At 41.9% G+C, this 26,540-nt stretch overlaps 1 protein-coding gene across 2 annotated transcripts in view; it reads left to right on the top strand.

Annotated features, from left to right (window-relative positions):
- Nucleotides 1-26,540, top strand: part of LOC126162191 (protein timeless) — a 408,622-nt gene that overhangs the window by 122,501 nt on the left and 259,581 nt on the right. For both annotated transcript variants that reach the window (XM_049918518.1, XM_049918519.1), the window contains one exon: nt 10,360-10,528. The gene's annotated coding sequence lies outside the window, so the exon portion shown is untranslated. The remainder of the gene's footprint in view (nt 1-10,359; nt 10,529-26,540) is intronic.

Genomic DNA, 26,540 nt, shown 5'->3' with positions numbered 1-26,540 from the left:
CAAATCGAAACAAAGTTGGTCCATTGTAATATGAGGCACAATTTAGGTCGAATGAATGACGATACAGCTACAGTAGTTTGGTTGAAGTCGAAAGCTTAGCAGTTAAGCTTTACCAGGTAGCCATTGCTATGCGTCAGGCGCTCCGTCCGTATTTATACGGATACCCTTTCTTTTTCACGTGCTTCGTCTGGTTTGAATCGATTGTTTATTTTGCTTTGATCTGATAAGTGCCGTTTTCTATGTTATAGGTGTTTACGTCAGTCACTCCAAGCTCAAAATGCATTACTATACTGTGTCATGCATTGTTTGTCGCATTCTGATAGTGCGTGTTTACGGCCTGTCGCTGCTCGCGGCATGGCTTGCTTTTGTGCGCGCTACCGCCGCCTACAATTAAAAAAAGAGAGGAATCGTCTCATTAGCGAAACAATGGCAAGAGACTGCTATTTGTTGTTACTTACACTGCTGCTTTCTTTGATAATGATCAACAAGAACCAAATAATAGACTGCGTATGATAGAACACGTTCTGAACGAGAGTTTGGCGAAAATTTTTCTCCGTTTGAAAATCTTTGCGGCCGCTTCTTTAGTACATCAAATTCTGCACTGAAATTAGTCATCTTAGATTTAAAAATCTAGTCAGTTGCCGTGCTTCATTTCTGACTGTATCACTATTAGGCATAAGAGTAATATGAATATAAACATGACACGATACGTATATTCTTCCGCGTTTGCTGTTGTCTCACTCTAGTTTCGTAGTTTATTTGGCAGACAGGATTTAAATGAGATAGAAGCAAACACGAAAGAATACATGGCAAAATGTTTATATTCGTATTATTCTTATGGTGAAGAGAATACTGCATGTGATTCACATTTCATCAGGTTCCTATTAGCAACCATCTCTTCTCACAGGTAGGAAAAAATTCAGAACGTAGAGTTGGGCATATTGACAAAAATCCCAGTATTACCAGTCGGATTTTCGTAGTACATTGAAATTCGAAGATGAGCAATACGGAATTTGTATTTACTTCGTTGGATAATGTATGAAAATGCAGTGGTCGAAACTCGGGCGGAGAAAAAAAGCTCGTCTTCCAATTTTTTTTTTTTAAATTTTATTTACTGATGCAGAGGTTTTGGCGCCAGTATTTTATCTTTGTGCCTACAAAGGATGCTTGTGTAGCGCTACATATATTCGACGGCAGAAGTTAGTTGTGGTGGCTCCTATCAACATTTTTCAGAACTTCAGCTTGCTTTGCACTCGATTCTAAGCCGCAGGCGGTTTTTTGGATTACAAAAACCGGAAAAAAAAGTGCGGCTTAGATTCGAGTAAATACGGTACTGCCTGATTACACTCAGGCATAATGGTCTGAGAAAGATGGGGAACCACTGACCTAGAGAGTCCAGAACTGAGCCCCATGGAACATATTTGGAGTGAGTCAGAATGTTGACTTTGCTTCAGATCCCAGAATCCAACAACACTACCTTCGCTGGTTTCAGCTCTTGAGGAAGAATGAGCTGCCATTGTAACAGATTTCTTGATACTTTTGATGAGTCAGAATGTTGCCTTCACTTCAGATCCCAGAATCCAACAACACTACCTTCTCTGGTTTCAGCTCTTGAGGAAGAATGAGCCGCCATTGTAATAGATTTCTTGATGCTTTTGATGCGATATTGTATACCCCAAGGGGTTGGGTAGCAACAGTGCACACAAATAACATTAATGCACTTTCACAGAGCACCACAGCTCTGATAATTTAATACCTGCTGATGGTGTACATGTACAAAGCTACATTGACATCTGACCGTATCTTCTAGATGCTTCACTTTTTTGTTAGAGAGTATACATTCTGAAATGACATGTCTTTCGAAGTAGCATAGGCCACACCTTTGGACAAAATATGTAATAATTCTACGTAGGATAGAGTGTGCACATGGATGGCTGTAAGGTACCACTGTTCCCAATTTCAGTAAATAAAATAATAAAAAGTAAAAAGAAACAAAAGTGACAGTAGAGAAGGCAAAATGACATATTTTTGAGATGTGTAAAATATGAAATTGGACATACTACTCAATCGTGTGTAGAATTCAAATATATTTTTCAGAAATGACAAAGAAGACAAAATTATGTATATTAAGAGTTCTTCGGGTGATATTCTTAAATATATTGTGAGGCAGTTGCTTTGTGGATGCTGCAAACGTGAGCAGGGACCAGCTCTTTGAAGGCTTTAACATAGGCACACAGAACAGACAGGGCTAAATACATTTATATAATACCCAAATGGACGAGTGGTCATACACAAATAGCAGCATGTAGTTATCAAACGGGAAGGAAGGAAGAGAGAACTATGACCTTGAGTCATATAAGGGAAACATAAATCTAGATGGTTGGACAAGTGTCAAAACCGCACTTTAACTTCATCTACATGACTACTCTGCAGTTCACATGTAAACAATTGGCGGATGATTCATACAATTAAGTCCAGTTTTTCTTGACCATTCCACTCTCAAATAGTACATGGGAGAAATAAACACATAATGTTTCTGTGTAAGATCTAATTTCTCTTATTTTATTACAGTGGTCATTTCTCCCTTTGTTGGTAGGAACTAGCGAAATACTTTTTCATTTGGATGAGAAAACTGGTGATTGAAATTTTGTAAAAAGATCTCACTACAACAAATATACAGCATTTGTTTTAATGATTGCTACCTCAGCTTGACTATTATACCCCTGACGCTCTCTTCCCTAATTCATTATAAGAAAAAACTAGCTGCCCTTCTTTGACTTTCTCGCTTCCGAAGTCAGTTGTGTCTGGTAAGAATCGCATACCATGTAGCAATATTCCAGAAGAGGATGGACAAGTGTAGTTTAGGCAATCTCTTCAGGAGATTACCGACTGGTTTAAACCAAAAAGTGCAGAAAAAAAGTCATCAGTCAGATGCGAATTACAAAAATTGTTTGAACCAGAAATGGAAGAGGTAAATGAAGCACAACTTTTAAAGCTCCAGAAGTTTCACAAAGTGCAAACCATATTCATGCCAAGTGCAGTGAAGTGACTCAGGCTACAGGAACAACATAAGAAGCATCAGCATCACCAGTGTCATCGATAACAACAGTGCTGTGAGAACCAGCGGCTAAAACATCACCAAACACAGCAGAAGCAGTGTCATCGAACTCACACAGGAAAGAGGCACAGTGTTTTTTTATGGTGAGCCAATAAGAGAAAAACAGTTCAAGCCAGGTGCAAATCTCTTTCATGTATACAAAGTGAGTCTCCAGTGCCTACAGAAAGCAACAGTTGCATGTAATGAAAGAAGTTGTTTTTGCACCAAATGAATATGTTACCGCATATCTTAACAAGACTCAAACTTTGTCTATTCCCTGCAAAAAAAACTTAAAAAGGAACCGGGTAGGCCATTCTGTTAGAGGTATTTAAACATACAACATTTTTGAAATAAATTACACTTGCTGCAGTCTGTCGTCGATGAATGTAATCCAGATGTTTAAGTATCAACAGAAAATGACCTAAAGCAAGACAAAATAAAATATTTTAAATTAGATGTCTATCCCTAGGAAGTATTTACGTAGCCAGCATCAAAAAGGTGATGGATTAGCTCTTTATGTTAATCAACATAGTAAAAACAGACTGTTATTTCTTGAACAGTACTGCAGAGTAGGGTCACTTGAACTGGTACTGTGATACATTATGAAGGCTTTAAGAACAGCATACTTGAAACAAAGCTTTGGGTGTCTGTCACATAACTGATCAAGTTGGACCCGATAACCTCACAGAATAACAGATTTAACCTCCAGTAGGATAGACTATGCAATAAACAGCAAATGTGATGAAGATAGTATTAAGTTCAGTAACACAGAATTCCACTTCTCTGATCATTAGTGCCAGAAAATTGATTACTTAAGTGTAGATCCTCCAGAAATTGCAAGACTAATTCAGCAGAAAAGAAGCAATACCACTAAGAACATAGTCAGGTTCAAAAATACATTAGCTAGAGACAATTTGGACAGAGTATATAAGTTAGAAGGCTCAAATAATAAATCAAATGAATTATGTTCAATTGTGTTGTAGCATTTTAACTCTTATTATTCAATTAAAACAAAAGCAATTCTCAGTCAATGGGAAAGAAGAGTTAAATTAAAACTACCACATAGATTACTCGAGCTTAGACAGAACATTCATCACCTCTACATACTGTACAAATCATAAGGGCTCCACATTTTCAAAGAAAAATGTAACGTATTAAACAAAGTTTCAAATTAAAACCCTAAATCTTAGACGACAAGTCCACAGTGAAGCAATAGCACCGCCAACATGCCTCCTGGTACCTTATTAACAAATACTGTAAAACACATTCAAACACAGAGGGAGAAGCAATACATATCAGACATGAAAGTCAACTGATACAAGCTCAAGAAAGTGTTTGTAACATTCTTAACAATCATCTTATATCCCCAACTGACACTATTATTCCAGACACAGATCCGTTCAACATTCTAATACTCTGCTATACAACAGTTAAGGGCTTTGGATTTGAGGATGTAAAAGAACAAGAAATAAACAAAATAATGTGATAACTAAAAAAACAAACACACATGTTGATGGGATGGTCTTTCCAGCACAGTAATTAAAAAATTCACAGAAGTTGTGGCTAATCCAATTCATAAATCGTCAATTGTTGCATCAGAGAAGGTATGTTTCTTAATGCACTGAAAAGAAGCATTGTCAGACATAAAAAAGGATCAAAGGAAGAAGCATCAAACTATAGACCCAAATCTCCGATTCCTACATTTAATAATATTTTTGAATCAGTGGTGCTATCACAGCAACCTTTTTTGCTAAAAAGAAGAAAAAATCTCTTCGCTAAAACAGCTTGATTCCAAAAAGATCACAACAACTCTCACAGAAAGTTTTGTTCCAAGTTTATAGCTATCAGACTGAAAGAAAGCATACAGTAGGCACATTCTTAGATCTCACCAAAGCTTTTGACCTGGTCAGTCGTGCACTTCTCTTGCAGAAATTCAGAGCATGCAATATCACACACAGATTTCTTGAACTCCTCTCTACTTACCTAAAAAACCGTAAACAATATGGAAATATAAATTATCAAAACAAAATTATGAAAATCAACATTCAGTCTGTGACTGAAGCAGTAATGCAAGGGGTCAATATTGGAAACATTTCTTTTTATTGTGTATGTAAAGGATATTACACATCCTTTTAATTTCCATATAATTACTTGTCCATGTGACAACTTTCTGCAGTTTTACAGTGAAAATGAGGAGGATATAACATATTTTTAAACACAGGGGCATCTGAAGTGACTAAATATTTTAATAACCAAGATCTAAAATTGAATACCAAAAAATAACAGTTACTGGAGTTCAAAGCAGGTGACTTGTGCCCCCCCCCCCCCCCCCCCATGTGCAGGAAATATTTGGGAAACTTTTTATACAGACATTGAAGACTGTGAGTTCCTTGGTCTGTGCTTGGATGGTAATCTTTGATGAGAAGACCATGTTAACTATGTATGCTGGAAAATAAGCAGTGCATTGTACTTGTGTATCCAAATGTCCAGAATTGTATATAATAAAATGCTGAAAACAGTTTTCTACGGGAAAATTTTGCCATTTATAAGTTATGGGATAGGACTGTGGGGGTGTGTGCTCCTGAGGTGTGCCTGAACAGAACACTGGTGCTACTAAAGAGAAGTGTTAGATTGACAAATGGTCTGGGATACTGGGGAACCTGTCATGAAGCCCTTACCAAAAAGAAATATCTCACTGTGTACTCCTTGTATATAGATGGTCCATTCACCACCACTCAAGTTCAGCATCAACGTGCAGTAACCACTTACAGACAGCATGTGGCACCACTAGCACTGGAGGGTATATAAAGCATGTTGCTGGTCACGTAAAACAGTGCAGTCATTGTCATAATGCAGAAATCCAGTGATTTACTTGACATCCAAAAAGAGCATGATCATTGGATTTTGAGCTGAGAGTGAAAGCACTTCAAAAGTTTGTAAACTTTTTGCATGTCATTGTGGTTTAGGTATACCATGCGTGGCAAAATGGCACTATCCAAAATCTGCATTGAAGCAGCTGTGATTCACTGTAGGCCATAGACGACAGGGATGAATGACAGTTGCAGAGATATGTACATGCAAATAGACAAGCAACTATTGAGTGACTGACCACCCAAATGAATTAAGGGACTACCAACAGTGTCTCCTCAACAGCCTCTAAGCAAACATTGTTGCAAATGGACCTCAGCAGTAGGTGCCTGTATCGTGCACCCACGATGACTGCTGTTCGTCAGTGATGAAGTGTGGAATTTACATGTCAATACCACAACTGACTGTCCACCAAGTGGCAACAGGTGGCCTCTTCTGATGAATCACATTTTATGCTCCTTCTGACAGATGCCTGTTGGCGTATATGGTATGAAATGTCTGAAAGCAAACAAAGAGGAAATGTAATGGTTTGGGGAATTTTTTTGTGGCATTTTCTGCATGACATCATCATTCTGGAAGGCACAGTTGATCAACACAAGTATGCATCTGTACTTGGGGTCCATGTCCACATCTACGTACAGTTTGTTTTTCCTCGGTACGATGGCATTTATCAGCAGAACAAACAAACATGTCACCAAGCTCGCAGTGCATGTGTGTGATTTGAAGAGCACCAGGATGAGTTTACCATATGCTTCTGGCCACCAAACTCCCTGGATTTAAACGCAATTGAGAATCTGTGGGACTCTCTCAGTCTAATTGTTCATACCACCTAGCTGTTTACCTAGCACAGCTGGCTATGGCACTGATGTCGGCAAGGCTTCACGTCCCTGTTAGTAACCTCCAGAACCTCAATGACGCTCTTCCTGCATGTCTTACAGCAGACTGCACTGCAATGCAGGCTTTTAAAAGATGGCCGAATTATTGTGACTGGACAGTGTATATAGACTTGCACATTTTTTGTAAGATGTTGGGCTGACACACCAAAATGTTATTATGTACATAATCACAATGCAAAAAATAAGAACAATTATTACAGACAAAGAGCAAAATAGACCACAGTCCTTATATCAGTGACTCAGTGATGTACAACAAATTGCCAGAATTAGTAAGAGCATATACTGGGGATCAATCTAAAACAAAATTTAAAAAAAATTCTAAATAATTGCTTGTATTCACTGAAAGAATATATGTGGCTTTTTGTAAAGGCGAGTGCCAGATCTCTGCTTATTGTTGCTTTTGTTTCCAGTGATAATTCTTCTCAACTAGAACATTATTGTGCCATTTCTTTAGTCAGAATCACAATGTCAAAACAATGGGTACCATCACCTGTTGCGCAACACATTGTAATCGAGTTACTCGTGACGGAGGGCATAAAAATATCTGAAATTTTGAAAAGACTTGTGGCACAGTGTGGTGTCAAGACCCTGGGAAGGATTCAAGTGTACACATGGCACAAACAGTTTTTACAAGGATGAGAAACTTGGGAATGCATCTCACTGATGTTGCTGAAGGACCCATGTAACTGAGGAGAATACTCTCATTGTTAGCCAGGTCATTGAAAATGATTGCCAAATAATAGTTGCTGAAATTGCTACTGAGGTTGGCATAAGCAACGGTAATGCTCAGCTGATCATTACTGACAACCGTGTACTTCAGAAAGTGTCCGCGAGGTGGGTGCCTCTTCTTCTCACTGCAGAAGATAAATTTCATTGCCTTGAGGTGTGCAAACTGTCACTAACATGCTGCCAGATTGAAAGGGAACGTTTTTTTGCACCAGATTGTGACTTGTGATGAAATGTGGGTACACCATTACATCCGTGAATCCGAAAAGAGGCAGCATGGTATGGGACAGAAAGGACGAATTTGCACCCTTCAAAGCCAAAAACTGTCTTTCAGTGGGGAAGGACACTGAAGCATTATTTATTCATTTTACTTCTTCTGATCAATTTTCTCCATGAAAGTCTTGCTTTGAACTGCTGTATACTACAGCCAACTTTTTGACCAAGCAAAATGTGCTTATCATCAGAAAAGGTGCACATTTCCAATCCAGGATGTCATTATGGTTTCTAAAAATGCTCAACCCTACACAGCTGCCCAAATTCAATAAAAAATTCAGTAATTTTTCTGGACCACACTAGAGCATTCTTCTTAGAGTCTGAACTTCTCATCCTGCAATAGTCATGTGTTTGGACCACTAAAGGAAGCAGTTGGAGGACACAGATTTGACGACTGTGGTGCTGTTTTACTGTTTGTGCGCAACTGGCTGCTGTCACATCCATGTTCATTTTACGAAAATAAGATAAGAAACTGTCTATCTGCTGGGAAAAAATGTGTTTCTTGTTCATGAGACTTTAAGTTCATGCATGTGAAATTTTATGAAGTTCAAATAAACTTATAAAAAAAGAGTCCAGGATATATTTGTTTCACCCTTGTATTATGTATTAACCTTTGTAGTTAAATATTAATCCTTTGTACATAAAGATGTAACAATATGACATTTGGAAAAGCCATTATTTTATGACGTCATGCAAAAAATATTTAAAAAATGTTAAATCTTCTAAGTGTTCTGCCAGTAAAACATAGTCTTTAGTTCTCCTCTTCCACAACATATTCCATGTGATGATTCCAGTTTAAGATGTTTGTATTTGTAATCACTAGTTATTTAGTGTGATTTATATGTTGCCAAAATTTAACAGAATTTTTTTTATTATTTACGTGGAGGGACTAACATTTTTTATTGTTGAGGGTAATTGTATCTTCACATCATACAGTTATCTTGTCTAAATCATTTTTCAAATTGTTTTGATCATTTGATGAGTACTAGGTGGTAAATGACATCATCAGCAAACAATCTAAGAAGGCTGCTCAGACTGTCTCCTAAAATGTGAATGTATGTTAGGAACAGTAGAAGGGCCTATAACAGTTCCTTGGCAAATGCCAGGTATCATTTTTGTTTCAGTCAGTGACTTCTCGTCAGTTACTGCAAAATGTGACCTTTCTGACAGGAAATCCTGAATCCAGTTGTACAACTGAGAATATACTCTATAGGCATGCAGTTTTACTAGAAGCCACTTGTTACGAATGGTGTCAAAAATGTTTTGGAAATTTAGAAATATGGCATCAGTCTGAGATTCCCTTTTGGTAGCTCTCATTACTTTAGAGAATAAAACGTCAGTTGTGCATCAAAAGAAGAATATTTTCTGTGTCATTGCTAGCTGTGTGCTGATAGATACTTTTCTTTGAGGTATTTAATAATGTTCAAGTACAATAGGCCTATATGTTCCAGAATACTTCTGCAACTCAATGTCAGTGATATGGGGCCAGTCGAGTCCTATGTGAAGGCTATGGTCCAATGGCTTTACCATTCCACGTCAATAGGTGTCAAACTAGACTTTTACATTACAGTGATATAGCAGAGTAAAAGTGACAATAAAATCTGTTACTGTGATAGAAATCGTGTATTCACACTGCATGAGGTGAATCAGTGCTGACAGAATGGCTGTGCATTATTTTTGCTCTTGAAACTGCCATTCAACATTTAATTGTTGTGCTGCTTTCTATGCATTGAACATACAACTTGATGGAAGGGAACAGACTCACCAGACAGGAAGTAAAAAATGTAGATTATGAGAACTAATTTAAGAATGGGAAGGTATACCAGATTAAAGTAAGCAGAAAGTTTCATATCTTAGATATGGTAATGAGGATTACATAGAAAAGATTTTATTCAACGAAGTTATCCGGTACCCAAGCAGCTGCATAGGTACAAACAGAGCCAACAAAAAGAAAATCCCATATGGGACATGGGAGAATTTAAGCAAATGGTAATAGGAAAATGATGGTGCGCAGTGAGGTAAAATTACATGAAAATTTATTCGAGGGTGTATGAGCTGCCTCAAGCTAATTCATTTTGAAAACTTCCAATACTGTATCAAATTTTTTGAATGGTTTCATGTATAATGATTGCTACCATCTAGTAAGAACACAATTCGCCTCTCAAAGAGAAACTGAGATAGATAGTTCTACAGTTATTATTTTAAAATACCTTTCTTCAAGAATAGTTTTTATAAAAATTGGTCTAGTTTAATAGTACAGTACAACTACTAAATTAATGCAGCATGAAATACATGCTTATTTTTTTAAGGCTAAAATAGAAAACAAAAACATTGTACAATATTTTACAGAAATAAAAAACAGAACCACATGCTTCATATAGGTGTTGAAACGTGTGTAAAATATGAAAAAAAGCAAACATTGCATTTTGTAGACCATTGAGATTTTCTGAAAACCAAATTTGACACTATTATATAAATGATTTTGTGTATTACTTACAGGGCTGGATTGGATTAAAAGGAGATAGATTACCAATTTAGGTGTGTGCTGATCGCAGGTCACGAAACTCTGTACACCAACAACAGCCAGCAGCAGAGCATTGACAGACTTTACAAATGCAGTCCACGTGATAATCGCCCACAAATTGCTACGCAGCCCTTGTACTTCGTGGTGAGTATTCATGTGAGCTGCAGCAAGTCCTAGTCAGTTGGTCTTTCCTAGAGCCTTTTTCTATCCCTAGAGATACATAGAATCATCTGTATGCTTCCATACTATGTTTTCTTCACTAAATCCACCTGCAAATAACCTTTTTTCATTTTGAAACTAAATCTCATATGTACATCTGTATTTTATTTATTCTGCATTCCACAGAACAACTAGGGAACTAAGTTGCAGTGATGTAGGATTTACCACTAATTTGTACCATATATTTCCAATAACTTAGTCCATGTATGCTATATTCTAGTCTGTACAAAACCAGTAAATCAGAACTGTACAAAGAACTGTATGCTAAAGCTAAATACAAGTATAGGAAGGCAATAAATGAAGCAAAGAAACTGCATAATATAGTAAACATTGAAAAATCTAACAATAAATGCAAAACGGCCTGGAGTGTAATAAACTCCATTGCTCACACTAAACACAAAGAGGAAATTGCTATTACCCCAGAAGTATTTAATAAATATTACAATCAGTCCACTGAGGAAATTAGTAGCTCAATAAACAAACCCACTGAAAATGGACTTAGTATTATGGACAGCTGCTTTGAAAAGCTTCCCCCAAGTACCTTCACTTACACGGAAGTGAGCCCAGATAATATCCTAAAAATAGTGAAAAATTTCAAACCTTCAGTTAGTGTTGATTACTATGATATGTCATGTAATTTTTTGAAAGATGTTATTGATTGTGTTATTTATCCCTTAATTTTTTGTATTAACAAATGCCTAGTTGAAAGTGAGTTCCCCAACATACTAAAAATATCTAGAGTTGTGTCCATATACAAAAAATGGGAAAAGAACTGTCCCGCTAGTTACAGACCTATATCCATAATCCAGTTTTTTCAAAAATTTTAGAAACAATTATGTATGAGCATGTGAGTGTCTACTTGGGTAAACTAAATATAATTAGTGATAAACAGTTTGGATTTAGGAAAGGTAAATCCGCAATGGATGCAGTGGACTCCCTCATAAAATTAGTACTAGATGTGTTTGAGGCTAGGGTCTATGTCCAGGCTACATTTTGTGACCTGAGCAGATCCTTTGACTGTGTAGAGCATGACATTGTGCTGAATAAGCTAGTTTACTATGGTCTTGATGACAACAGTATAAATATGTTTAGGTCTTTTCTAGAGAACTGTCAACAATTTGTGTGCATTGGTAGGCAGAAATCAAATTTGGTTAATGTTATGGTTATATGCAGATGGATATGTGTGTGTGTGTGTGCGAGTGTATACCTGTACTTTTTTCCCCCTAAGGTAAGTCTTTCCGCTCCCGGGATTGGAATGACTCCTTACCCTCTCCCTTAAAACCCAAATCCTTTTGTCTTTCCCTCTCCTTCCCTCTTTCCTGACGAGGCAACCGTTGGTTGCGAAAGCTAGAATTTTGTGTGTATGTTTGTGTTTGTTTGTGTGTCTATCGACCTGCCAGCGCTTTTGTTTGGTAAATCTTATCATCATTCTTATATATATATATATATATATATATATATATATATATATATATATATATATATATATATATATATATATATATATATATATATAAATAGAGGGAAACATTCCACGTGGGAAAAATATATCTAAAAAGAAAGATGATGAGACTTACCAAACAAAAACGCTGGCAGGTCGATAGACACACAAACAAACACAAACATACACACAAAATTCAAGCTTTCGCAACCAACGGTTGCCTCATCAGGAAAGAGGGAAGGAGAGGGAAAGACGAAAGGATTTGGGTTTTAAGGGAGAGGGTAAGGAGTCATTCCAATCCTGGGAGCAGAAAGACTTACCTTAGGGGGAAAAAAGGACAGGTATACACTCGCGCACACACACACATATCCATCCACATATACACAGACACAAGCAGACATTTGTAAAGGCAACTCTTTCTTCTTCTTCTTCTTCTTCAGTAGCTCTACAGCTCTTGGTGAGCCTTGGCTTCTTCAACAATCTTCCTCCACACTTCTCGGTTATTTGCTGCTCTTTTCCAACCCCGGACTCCCATATTGCTGATATCCATTATTACCTCATCGATCCATCTTCTTCTAGGTCTCCCTTTTCGCCTAACTGAATGGATCATACCTTTCATCATTTTCTTTGGGATTCTATCCTCTGCCATTCTCTCCAAGTGTCCTAGCCATCGTATTCGCTGTGATTTCACAAATTTTACTATGTCCCTGCCTTGTATTAACTCTTGTAATTCGGCATTGTAGCGTATTCTCCAGCCTTCTTCCTCCCTTATTGGCCCATAGATTTTGCGTAGTATTTTCCGCTCAAAGCTTCTTAGAGCATTTTTATCGTGTTCTGTCAACGTCCATACCTCTGAGCCGTATGTGATAACTGGGCGGACTAGGGAATTATATATTAGCAGTTTAGTTTTTCTTGTAACAAGGCTATTTTTGAAGAGCTGCATATTTGCAAAGAAAGCTCTGTTTCCTGCTTGTATTCTTTCCCTTATAGCCTTTCCAATACTGTTATCATTTGTTATTAGGGCTCCCAAGTAGTTAAAAGAGGACACTCCATTGAAGCATTTCCCATTGATGTTTAGGTTTTTAGGGGTTCTTCTGGCCTCAGATTGTGACATTACCATATATTTTGTTTTGTTTTCATTTACTATGAGGCCAATTTTTAAGGCTTCTGTTTCCATTGCCCGGTATGATTCTAAGAGTGTATTGGTATTTCTTCCTACTATAGCAATGTCATCAGCGTATGCACATATCTGGCTAGTTTTCATAAATATGGTGCCTCTTTTGTTGATTTTATTTACTGCACTACGCAGGGCTATGTTGAATAGGTCAGTGGAGAGACTATCCTCTTGCTTCACACCTTTATTAAAGTCAAAGCTATCACTTGTTCTGCTAAGGACCTTTACTTTTGCTCTTGTCTCTGTCATTGTCATTCTGATTAGTCTTATTAATTTAGCACATATACCAACTTCTTTCAGTACTCTATATAGTTCTTGCCAATTTATGCTGTCAAAGGCTTGTTTGAAATTGATGAATAAGAAATGCAGCTCTATATCATATTCATAGAACTTTTCCATCATTTGCCTTATCACAAATATTTGATCAGTTGTTCCTCTGCCTGGTCGAAAGCCACACTGATATTCCCCTAGTATGCCTTCTGCACACTTCTGTATCCTTTTGTTTAATATACTTGTGAAGATCTTATAAGCTGTACTTAGGAGTGTTACACCTCTATAGTTTTCACATGCTGTTCTGTCCCCTTTCTTATAAATGGGGACTATTATTCCAATTTTCCAATTATCTGGCATAGTTTCTGTTTCCCATATATCTGATATTAATGTGTGCAGTTCCTTTATTACAGCCTCACCACCAGTTTTTATTAATTCAGCAATTATGCTGTCTTCCCCAGGGGCTCGATTGTTTTTTGACTTGTGCACAGCCTGGGAGACCTCTTGTAGTGTTGGCTTTCTTGCCTCATTGGTTTCATTGTCTACTTCCAGCTCCACTCTTCCCTCCTGTGCAGCTGTCTCTTCATCTTCTAGGCTGGTGCTTAGTGTATCTTTGAAATACTCTGCCCATCTTCCCACTATCTGTTCTTCCTCCCTTATCATTTTCCCATCTTTACTGGAACAGGCCGTTATTTTTGGTTGGAATCTATTCTTCATTTTGCCTATGGCATGATAGAACTTTCTTATTTCACTCTGTTCCTTTAGTTCTTCTAGTTAAAGGCAACTCTTTGCCTTTACAAATGTCTGCTTGTGTCTGTGTATATGTGGATGGATATGTGTGTGTGTGCGCGAGTGTATACCTGTTCTTTTTTCCCCCTAAGGTAAGTCTTTCCGCTCCCGGGTTGGAATGACTCCTTACCCTCTCCCTTAAAACCTAAATCCTTTCGTCTTTCCCTCTCCTTCCCTCTTTCCTGATGAGGCAACCGTTGGTTGCAAAAGCTTGAATTTTGTGTGTATGTTTGTGTTTGTTTGTGTGTCTATCGACCTGCCAGCGCTTTTGTTTGGTAAGTCTCATCATCTTTGACAAAATTCTAGCTTTCGCAACCAACGGTTGCCTCGTCAGGAAAGAGGGAAGGTGAAGGAAAGACAAAAGGATATGGGTTTTAAGGGAGAGGGTAAGGAGTCATTCCAATCCCGGGAGCGGAAAGACTTACCTCAGGGGGAAAAAAGGACAGGTATACACTCGCACACACACACATATCCATCCGCATATACACAGACACAAGCAGACATTTGTAAAGGCAAAGAGTTTGGGCAGAGATGTCAGTCGGGACGGAAGTACAGAGGCAAAGATGATGTTGAAAGACAGGTGAGGTATGAGCGGCGGCAGATTGAAATTAGAAATTAGCGGAGATTGAGGCCTGGCAGATAGCGAGAAGAGAGGATATGCTGAAGGGCAAGTTCCCATCTCTGGAGTTCTGACAGGTTGGTGTTAGTGGGAAGTATCCAGATAACCCGGACGGTGTAACACTGTGCCAAGATGTGCTGGCCGTGCACCAAGGCATGTTTAGCCACAGGGTGATCCTCATTACCAACAAACACTGTCTGCCTGTGTCCATTCATGCGAATGGACAGTTTGTTGCTGGTCATTCCCACATAGAACGCTTCACAGTGTAGGCAGGTCAGTTGGTAAATCACGTGGGTGCTTTCACACATGGCTCTGCCTTTGATCGTGTACACCTTCCGGGTTACAGGACTGGAATAGGTGGTGGTGGGAGGGTGCATGGGACAGGTTTTACACCGGGGGCGGTTACAGGGGTAGGAGCCAGAGGGTAGGGAAGGTGGTTTGGGGATTTCATAGGGATGAACTAAGAGGTTACGAAGGTTAGGTGGACGGCGGAAAGACACTCTTGGTGGAGTGGGGAGGATTTCATGAAGGATGAATCTCATTTCAGGGCAGGATTTGAGGAAGTTGTATCCCTGCTGGAGAGCCACATTCAGAATCTGATCCAGTCCCGGAAAGTATCCTGTCACAAGTGGGGCACTTTTGGGGTTCTTCTGTGGAAGGTTCCGGGTTTGAGGAGATGAGGAAGTGGCTCTGGTTATTTGCTTCTGTACCAGGTCGGGAGGGTAGTTACGGGATGCAAAAGCTGTTTTCAGGTTGTTGGTGTAATGGTTCAAGGATTCCGGACTGGAGCAGATTTGTTTGCCACGAAGACCTAGGCTGTAGGGAAGGGACCGTTTGATGTGGAATGGGTGGCAGCTGTCATAATGGAGGTACTGTTGCTTGTTTGTGGGTTTGATGTGGACGGACGTGTGAAGCTGGCCATTGGACAGGTGGAGGTCAACGTCAAGGAAAGTGGCATGGGATTTAGAGTAGGACCAGGTGAATCTGATGGAACCAAAGGAGTTGAGGTTGGAGAGGAAATTCTGGAGTTCTTCTTCACTGTGAGTCCAGATCATGAAAATGTCATCAATAAATCTGTACCAAACTTTGGGTTGGCAGGCCTGGGTAACCAAGAAGGCTTCCTCTAAGCGACCCATGAATAGGTTGGCGTACGAGGGGGCCATCCTGGTACCCATGGCTGTTCCCTTTAATTGTTGGTATGTCTGGCCTTCAAAAGAGAAGAAGTTGTGGGTCAGGATGAAGCTGGCTAAGGTAATGAGGAAAGAGGTTTTAGGTAGGGCGGCAGGTGATCGGCGTGAAAGGAAGTGCTCCATCGCAGCGAGGCCCTGGACATGCGGAATATTTGTGTATAAGGAAGTGGCATCAATGGTTACAAGGATGGTTTCCGGGGGTAACAGACTGGGTAGGGATTCCAGGCGTTCGAGAAAGTGGTTGGTGTCTTTGATGAAGGATGGGAGACTGCATGTAATGGGTTGAAGGTGTTGATCTACGTAGGCAGAGATGCGTTCTGTGGGGGCTTGGTAACCAGCTACAATGGGACGGCCGGGATGATTGGGTTTGTGAATTTTGGGAAGAAGGTAGAAGGTAGGGGTGCGGGGTGTTGGTGGGGTCAGGAGGTTGATGGAGTCAGGTGAAAGGTTTTGTAGGGGGCCTAAGGATCTGAGGATTCCTTGAAGCTCCGCCTGGACATCAGGAATGGGATTACCATGGCAAACTTTGTAAGTAGTGTTGTCTGAAAGCTGACGCAGTCCCTCAGCCACATACTCCCAACGATCAAGTACCACAGTCGTGGAACCCTTGTCCGCCGGAAGAATGACGATGGATTGGTCAGCCTTCAGATCACGGATAGCCTGGGCTTCAGCAGTGGTGATGTTGGGAGTAGGATTAAGGTTTTTTAAGAAGGATTGAGAGGCAAGGCTGGAAGTCAGAAATTCCTGGAAGGTTAGGAGAGGGTGATTTTGAGGAAGAGGAGGTGGGTCCCGCTGTGACGGAGGACGGAACTGTTCCAGGCATGGTTCAATTTGGATAGTATCTTGGGGAGTTGGATCATTAGGAGTAGGATTAGGATCATTTTTCTTCTTGGCAAAGTGATATTTCCAGCAGAGAGTACCTTCCAGGAATTTCTGACTTCCAGCCTTGCCTCTCAATCCTTCTTAAAAAACCTTAATCCTACTCCCAACATCACCACTGCTGAAGCCCAGGCTATCCGTGATCTGAAGGCTGACCAATCCATCGTCATTCTTCCGGCGGACAAGGGTTCCACGACTGTGGTACTTGATCGTTGGGAGTATGTGGCTGAGGGACTGCGTCAGCTTTCAGACAACACTACTTACAAAGTTTGCCATGGTAATCCCATTCCTGATGTCCAGGCGGAGCTTCAAGGAATCCTCAGATCCTTAGGCCCCCTACAAAACCTTTCACCTGACTCCATCAACCTCCTGACCCCACCAACACCCCGCACCCCTACCTTCTACCTTCTTCCCAAAATTCACAAACCCAATCATCCCGGCCGTCCCATTGTAGCTGGTTACCAAGCCCCCACAGAACGCATCTCTGCCTACGTAGATCAACACCTTCAACCCATCACATGCAGTCTCCCATCCTTCATCAAAGACACCAACCACTTTCTCGAACGCCTGGAATCCCTACCCAGTCTGTTACCCCCGGAAACCATCCTTGTAACCATTGATGCCACTTCCTTATACACAAATATTCCGCATGTCCAGGGCCTCGCTGCGATGGAGCACTTCCTTTCACGCCGATCACCTGCCGCCCTACCTAAAACCTCTTTCCTCATTACCTTAGCCAGCTTCATCCTGACCCACAACTTCTTCACTTTTGAAGGCCAGACATACCAACAATTAAAGGGAACAGCCATGGGTACCAGGATGGCCCCCTCGTACGCCAACCTATTCATGGGTCGCTTAGAGGAAGCCTTCTTGGTTACCCAGGCCTGCCAACCCAAAGTTTGGTACAGATTTATTGATGACATTTTCATGATCTGGACTCACAGTGAAGAAGAACTCCAGAATTTCCTCTCCAACCTCAACTCCTTTGGTTCCATCAGATTCACCTGGTCCTACTCTAAATCCCATGCCACTTTCCTTGACGTTGACCTCCACCTGTCCAATGCCCAGCTTCACACGTCCGTCCACATCAAACCCACCAACAAGCAACAGTACCTCCATTATGACAGCTGCCACCCATTCCACATCAAACGGTCCCTTCCCTACAGCCTAGGTCTTTGTGGCAAACGAATCTGCTCCAGTCCGGAATCCTTGAACCATTACACCAACAACCTGAAAACAGCTTTTGCATCCCGCAACTACCCTCCCGACCTGGTACAGAAGCAAATAACCAGAGCCACTTCCTCATCTCCTCAAACCCGGAACCTTCCACAGAAGAACCCCAAAAGTGCCCCACTTGTGACAGGATACTTTCCGGGACTGGATCAGATTCTGAATGTGGCTCTCCAGCAGGGATACGACTTCCTCAAATCCTGCCCTGAAATGAGATTCATCCTTCATGAAATTCTCCCCACTCCACCAAGAGTGTCTTTCCGCCGTCCACCTAACCTTCGTAACCTCTTAGTTCATCCCTATGAAATCCCCAAACCACCTTCCCTACCCTCTGGCTCCTACCCCTGTAACCGCCCCCGGTGTAAAACCTGTCCCATGCACCCTCCCACCACCACCTACTCCAGTCCTGTAACCCGGAAGGTGTACACGATCAAAGGCAGAGCCATGTGTGAAAGCACCCACGTGATTTACCAACTGACCTGCCTACACTGTGAAGCGTTCTATGTGGGAATGACCAGCAACAAACTGTCCATTCGCATGAATGGACACAGGCAGACAGTGTTTGTTGGTAATGAGGATCACCCTGTGGCTAAACATGCCTTGGTGCACGGCCAGCACATCTTGGCACAGTGTTACACCGTCCGGGTTATCTGGATACTTCCCACTGACACCAACCTGTCAGAACTCCGGAGATGGGAACTTGCCCTTCAGCATATCCTCTCTTCTCGCTATCCGCCAGGCCTCAATCTCCGCTAATTTCTAATTTCAATCTGCCGCCGCTCATACCTCACCTGTCTTTCAACATCATCTTTGCCTCTGTACTTCCGTCCCGACTGACATCTCTGCCCAAACTCTTTGCCTTTACAAATGTCTGCTTGTGTCTGTGTATATGCGGATGGATATGTGTGTGTGTGCGAGTGTATACCTGTCCTTTTTTCCCCCTAAGGTAAGTCTTTCCGCTCCCGGGATTGGAATGACTCCTTACCCTCTCCCTTAAAACCCATATCCTTTTGTCTTTCCTTCACCTTCCCTCTTTGAATAAGTTCCCTTTGTGGCACCTTATAGAGCTCGGTAATCTGTTGTACCATATTTGACCACAAATGAATGGGCTATGGTCTGTTGTTTTTAATTTTGTTCTTTGTCTGTAGTAGCAGTCTTTATTTCTTGTATTATAGGCATGCATATCGGAGCACTTTGTTGCTTTTTTTTGATGTGTCACAAAAAATATAATTAATTTGTAAGGATACAGTGAGTAGACTGTGAGGTATTTATGATGAACAAACATTTCCCTGCATGAATCTCTATACTCTAATCCATGGATAATTCTGATTGCTCTTTTCTGTAGGGTTAATATTCTGTTCATATATATGTTGGCAGCACAACCCCATATCTCTATCCTGTAATTAATCTGTGCAAAAATGGTTCCATAATAAATTGTTTTTAATGTCTGATGTGGAACTACTTTTGATAACTGGCTGATTAGATGTAATGAACTACTGATTTTATTGCATAAAAATTTGATATGGTTTACCCATCTTAGATTTTCATCTAGGTGAATACCTAGAAATCTGCAGCCTTCTGTGTCCACTACTTCAATTCCACCTATGTTACTGATAGAGGTTTGGTGTGAGTTTGTAAGTTTAAATGGCAACAACTGAGATTTACTGATATTAACTTTCAAACCTTGATCTTGGAAATAAGTAGTTATTTGACGTAGTCCCTCAGTTGCTACCAACGTTAACTCATCATTTTGTTTACCAAGAAATAACAGTGAGGTATCGTCTGCATAGGTTACTAGTTGGGAGTTGAAAGGTTGCTCTATATCATTTATGTACACTAGGAAAAGGAAAGGGCCCAAAATTGAGCCCTGGGGTACACCGTGTGTGACTGTCTCATATTTGGACTGGAAATTAATGATCTGATTATTGATTTTGTAAGTCAGCTTTGTACACTGCTTGCGGTTAAATAAATATGTAGCCTGCAATTGCATGGATGCAGCATTTACATTGTATGACTCAAGTTTACTTAAAAGTAACTCATGGTTTACCAAGTCAAAGGCTTTAGTAAGGTCTAGAAATATGCCAGCTGTTTGCATTCCTTGATCAAGGGCACCAGACGTTTTGTGAGGAAATTCCGTAATTGCTGTTATAGTACTATAATCTTTTCGGAATCCGTGTTGTGTCTCTGTTAGGAACTTATTTTTCAAGAAATAGTCACTGAGTTGTGTCAGCAGCACAACTTCAAATACTTTGCTGAAGACAGGTATTAATGATATGGGCCTGAAATTTGAAACCTCTTCCTTGGATCCTTTTTTATGCACTGGTTTAACTGTGCTCCATTTCAATACATTTGGAAATGTATGTTCTCTGATACTGCAGTTTACCAGGTGGGTGATTATTTTAACTAATTCCTTATAACATTTTTTAATCACGATACTAATCAAACCATCCCATCCAGATGAGAACTTATTCTTTAGGTTATTTATTATCCTGCCTATTTCTTTTTCACTTACTTGTTTGAATTCAAAAGGTGGCTCTTCAAAGGGGCAGAGCTTTACCTCACTATTCACAGTTGTGTTATTAATTGGACTAACAGCTGCAGATATAAAGTATTTATTGAAAACATTGCAGACTTTATTAGGATCTTTAATTGTTTAATTATCATGCATAAAATAATTTCATTGTAAAAACAAAAAGGTGTTAACAGTGAAATTCATGCACACCTGTAAGTGTAAATCCATATTAGGTCTTTCATGTTCTCTGATAATGCATACTTTTTGTAACAGTTTTCAAGGTATTACATTGTAACCTACAGAGATTGTACATTATCATAAAATCCCTGCAAGGAGTGGAAATGTTGTCAGATGGCTGCTGTCTGTTATTTCTGGCTAGTAGCAACTACGAATGTCCCTACTATGGCAGTCTTCTTATGCAGGCATCATCCAGAAATCATTCGTGTGTGACAGTATAGCTTCTGGACACGTGACGGTAGCATATTCAGAGCCCCTGCATGTGTTACTATGTTTTGATGCTGCTGCTGGGTGTTGAATGGCAGGGACCTAAATGAAGGTTGTTAGCCACTTGGTCCTCCACTATGCTCCGGAAAATCTGGTTTTCTTTAGTCTAAAGGCAGCAGCACTGGATGCCAGGCTATTGTTAGTTGGAATCCCAAGTCTCTGTTGATAGTGTGAATATCTATGACCTCCTTTACCTTACAGCCTCAGAGAATATAATTTTTTTCTTCTCATACTGTGCTAGGTGTGCTGTGGTAAGGCAATGCTCTGCTACTGCAGATTTATCCGTCTGGCCTAGACATGTCTTCTGATGATGCTCTGTACACTTGTTCCACTGTATACCCATGTTTGACCAATATATGACATTCCACTTTGAATATGCTACTTTCATCCATTTGGAAGCAACTTAGTTGTACATGCATCACTTCCACATTGGCCTGTTTAGGAAGACTAGCTCAGTGTAGACACCAAAAGGCACTATGATGAATTGCAGTCCCTCACCAATGTGAAATAAAGCTGTGTATTCAGAGCTTTAATGTGAAAATAACGACATTGCCATCTAGCGGTGAACAGCATAACTCCTTGGAATCATCTGTACATATTCTAAAGTCCCTCATCATATTTTTCTGTCTACATGTGAAAGCTAATCTCAGGAACTATTGTAGGGATTTTGATAAGGTTTTCACAATAAAGGTTTCCGGGCACTGGAGGTAGGTGTAAGGCTTCCCAACTATGGTGCTAGTCCTATGCAAGCCACTGCTACTGCGAGCAGCGTAACCCAGACTCACTTCCTAGTGGCTATAGTCTGTGCCAAAACGGCACTGCAGTTTGGTGGACCAGGCAGCTCGGTAGTTTGCAGCTCCCATCATTGCTATAAGATGTAACTTCAAACACCAACTAAATATGGGACAGATAACATTCATATAAGCTGAGAATTTTCCTGGAGTGTGCTGCTTAAATTTTTAAGTTATATATGTGATTGATGATATTCAGTTAAGTAGGGCTGTTCTCTGAATTTCAATCATAACTGTAAACAGTGCCCCATGAGCAAAATTCTACCAAACCAGACAAGTTGTGTGACCATATATTGGACATTTCAGTCTTTGTATCAAATGTCTAGGGGTGATAGATCACATAATATGGAACAACTGTTGTTGGAGACAAAATGTTCGCTGACACTTCCCAGTGATGTTAGGCATCCTTTAGTATTCACTGGCTCTCAGATGACAAGATTTCACCAAACTGGGATGATGAGATTTCAGGGTCTGTGAATCAAGTGTGCTGCATACTACCTGCCCCATTAAATTGATAGAGTGATTTTCAATAAGAATACCTTGAGAATGAGTATCTGTAAGTGGAGAATTACTGCAGGAGTGAATCAGGAACCTTAATTTTGCTTCACATGGAACATTCGGCAGGATTATAGGCAACATACAAGACATATGCATGCTATAGAGTACCAATGCCCTTCAGCCTCTCAGGGGCATAACCAGTACGTAAAGATGAATAATGTTGGGAAGTGTCAGCAAACATATGAAACTTCCTGGCAGATTAAAACTGTGTGCCCGACCGAGACTCGAACTCGGGACCTTTGCCTTTCGCGGGCAAGTGCTCTACCAACTGAGCTACCGAAGCACGACTCACGTCCGGTACTCACAGCTTTACTTCTGCCAGTACCTCGTCTCCTACCTTCCAAACTTTACAGAAGCTCTCCTGCGAACCTTGCAGAACCAGCACTCCTGAAAGAAAGGATATTGCGGAGACATGGCTTAGCCACAGCCTGGGGGATGTTTCCAGAATGAGATTTTCACTCTGCAGCGGAGTGTGCGCTGATATGAAACTTCCTGGCAGATTAAAACTGTGTGCCCGACCGAGACTCGAACTCGGGACCTTTGCCTTTCGCGGGCAAGTGCTCTACCAACTGAGCTACCGAAGCACGACTCACGTCCGGTACTCACAGCTTTACTTCTGCCAGTACCTCGTCTCCTACCTTCCAAACTTTACAGAAGCTCTCCTGCGAACCTTGCAGAACCAGCACTCCTGAAAGAAAGGATATTGCGGAGACATGGCTTAGCCACAGCCTGGGGGATGTTTCCAGAATGAGATTTTCACTCTGCAGCGGAGTGTGCGCTGATATGAAACTTCCTGGCAGATTAAAACTGTGTGCCCGACCGAGACTCGAACTCGGGACCTTTGCCTTTCGCGGGCAAGTGCTCTACCAACTGAGCTACCGAAGCACGACTCACGTCCGGTACTCACAGCTTTACTTCTGCCAGTACCTCGTCTCCTACCTTCCAAACTTTACAGAAGCTCTCCTGCGAACCTTGCAGAACCAGCACTCCTGAAAGAAAGGATATTGCGGAGACATGGCTTAGCCACAGCCTGGGGGATGTTTCCAGAATGAGATTTTCACTCTGCAGCGGAGTGTGCGCTGATATGAAACTTCCTGGCAGATTAAAACTGTGTGCCCGACCGAGACTCGAACTCGGGACCTTTGCCTTTCGCGGGCAAGTGCTCTACCAACTGAGCTACCGAAGCACGACTCACGTCCGGTACTCACAGCTTTACTTCTGCCAGTACCTCGTCTCCTACCTTCCAAACTTTACAGAAGCTCTCCTGCGAACCTTGCAGAACCAGCACTCCTGAAAGAAAGGATATTGCGGAGACATGGCTTAGCCACAGCCTGGGGGATGTTTCCAGAATGAGATTTTCACTCTGCAGCGGAGTGTGCGCTGATATGAAACTTCCTGGCAGATTAAAACTGTGTGCCCGACCGAGACTCGAACTCGGGACCTTTGCCTTTCGCGGGCAAGTGCTCTACCAACTGAGCTACCGAAGCACGACTCACGTCCGGTACTCACAGCTTTACTTCTGCCAGTACCTCGTCTCCTACCTTCCAAACTTTACAGAAGCTCTCCTGCGAACCTTGCAGAACCAGCACTCCTGAAAGAAAGGATATTGCGGAGACATGGCTTAGCCACAGCCTGGGGGATGTTTCCAGAATGAGATTTTCACTCTGCAGCGGAGTGTGCGCTGATATGAAACTTCCTGGCAGATTAAAACTGTGTGCCCGACCGAGACTCGAACTCGGGACCTTTGCCTTTCGCGGGCAAGTGCTCTACCAACTGAGCTACCGAAGCACGACTCACGTCCGGTACTCACAGCTTTACTTCTGCCAGTACCTCGTCTCCTACCTTCCAAACTTTACAGAAGCTCTCCTGCGAACCTTGCAGAACCAGCACTCCTGAAAGAAAGGATATTGCGGAGACATGGCTTAGCCACAGCCTGGGGGATGTTTCCAGAATGAGATTTTCACTCTGCAGCGGAGTGTGCGCTGATATGAAACTTCCTGGCAGATTAAAACTGTGTGCCCGACCGAGACTCGAACTCGGGACCTTTGCCTTTCGCGGGCAAGTGCTCTACCAACTGAGCTACCGAAGCACGACTCACGTCCGGTACTCACAGCTTTACTTCTGCCAGTACCTCGTCTCCTACCTTCCAAACTTTACAGAAGCTCTCCTGCGAACCTTGCAGAACCAGCACTCCTGAAAGAAAGGATATTGCGGAGACATGGCTTAGCCACAGCCTGGGGGATGTTTCCAGAATGAGATTTTCACTCTGCAGCGGAGTGTGCGCTGATATGAAACTTCCTGGCAGATTAAAACTGTGTGCCCGACCGAGACTCGAACTCGGGACCTTTGCCTTTCGCGGGCAAGTGCTCTACCAACTGAGCTACCGAAGCACGACTCACGTCCGGTACTCACAGCTTTACTTCTGCCAGTACCTCGTCTCCTACCTTCCAAACTTTACAGAAGCTCTCCTGCGAACCTTGCAGAACCAGCACTCCTGAAAGAAAGGATATTGCGGAGACATGGCTTAGCCACAGCCTGGGGGATGTTTCCAGAATGAGATTTTCACTCTGCAGCGGAGTGTGCGCTGATATGAAACTTCCTGGCAGATTAAAACTGTGTGCCCGACCGAGACTCGAACTCGGGACCTTTGCCTTTCGCGGGCAAGTGCTCTACCAACTGAGCTACCGAAGCACGACTCACGTCCGGTACTCACAGCTTTACTTCTGCCAGTACCTCGTCTCCTACCTTCCAAACTTTACAGAAGCTCTCCTGCGAACCTTGCAGAACCAGCACTCCTGAAAGAAAGGATATTGCGGAGACATGGCTTAGCCACAGCCTGGGGGATGTTTCCAGAATGAGATTTTCACTCTGCAGCGGAGTGTGCGCTGATATGAAACTTCCTGGCAGATTAAAACTGTGTGCCCGACCGAGACTCGAACTCGGGACCTTTGCCTTTCGCGGGCAAGTGCTCTACCAACTGAGCTACCGAAGCACGACTCACGTCCGGTACTCACAGCTTTACTTCTGCCAGTACCTCGTCTCCTACCTTCCAAACTTTACAGAAGCTCTCCTGCGAACCTTGCAGAACCAGCACTCCTGAAAGAAAGGATATTGCGGAGACATGGCTTAGCCACAGCCTGGGGGATGTTTCCAGAATGAGATTTTCACTCTGCAGCGGAGTGTGCGCTGATATGAAACTTCCTGGCAGATTAAAACTGTGTGCCCGACCGAGACTCGAACTCGGGACCTTTGCCTTTCGCGGGCAAGTGCTCTACCAACTGAGCTACCGAAGCACGACTCACGTCCGGTACTCACAGCTTTACTTCTGCCAGTACCTCGTCTCCTACCTTCCAAACTTTACAGAAGCTCTCCTGCGAACCTTGCAGAACCAGCACTCCTGAAAGAAAGGATATTGCGGAGACATGGCTTAGCCACAGCCTGGGGGATGTTTCCAGAATGAGATTTTCACTCTGCAGCGGAGTGTGCGCTGATATGAAACTTCCTGGCAGATTAAAACTGTGTGCCCGACCGAGACTCGAACTCGGGACCTTTGCCTTTCGCGGGCAAGTGCTCTACCAACTGAGCTACCGAAGCACGACTCACGTCCGGTACTCACAGCTTTACTTCTGCCAGTACCTCGTCTCCTACCTTCCAAACTTTACAGAAGCTCTCCTGCGAACCTTGCAGAACCAGCACTCCTGAAAGAAAGGATATTGCGGAGACATGGCTTAGCCACAGCCTGGGGGATGTTTCCAGAATGAGATTTTCACTCTGCAGCGGAGTGTGCGCTGATATGAAACTTCCTGGCAGATTAAAACTGTGTGCCCGACCGAGACTCGAACTCGGGACCTTTGCCTTTCGCGGGCAAGTGCTCTACCAACTGAGCTACCGAAGCACGACTCACGTCCGGTACTCACAGCTTTACTTCTGCCAGTACCTCGTCTCCTACCTTCCAAACTTTACAGAAGCTCTCCTGCGAA

This window comes from Schistocerca cancellata, chromosome 2, assembly GCF_023864275.1.
Source record: "Schistocerca cancellata isolate TAMUIC-IGC-003103 chromosome 2, iqSchCanc2.1, whole genome shotgun sequence".
NCBI lineage: Eukaryota > Metazoa > Arthropoda > Insecta > Orthoptera > Acrididae > Schistocerca > Schistocerca cancellata.
The sequence above is the reverse complement of the archived record's forward strand: the minus strand, read 5'-3'. Positions and strand labels throughout refer to the sequence as shown.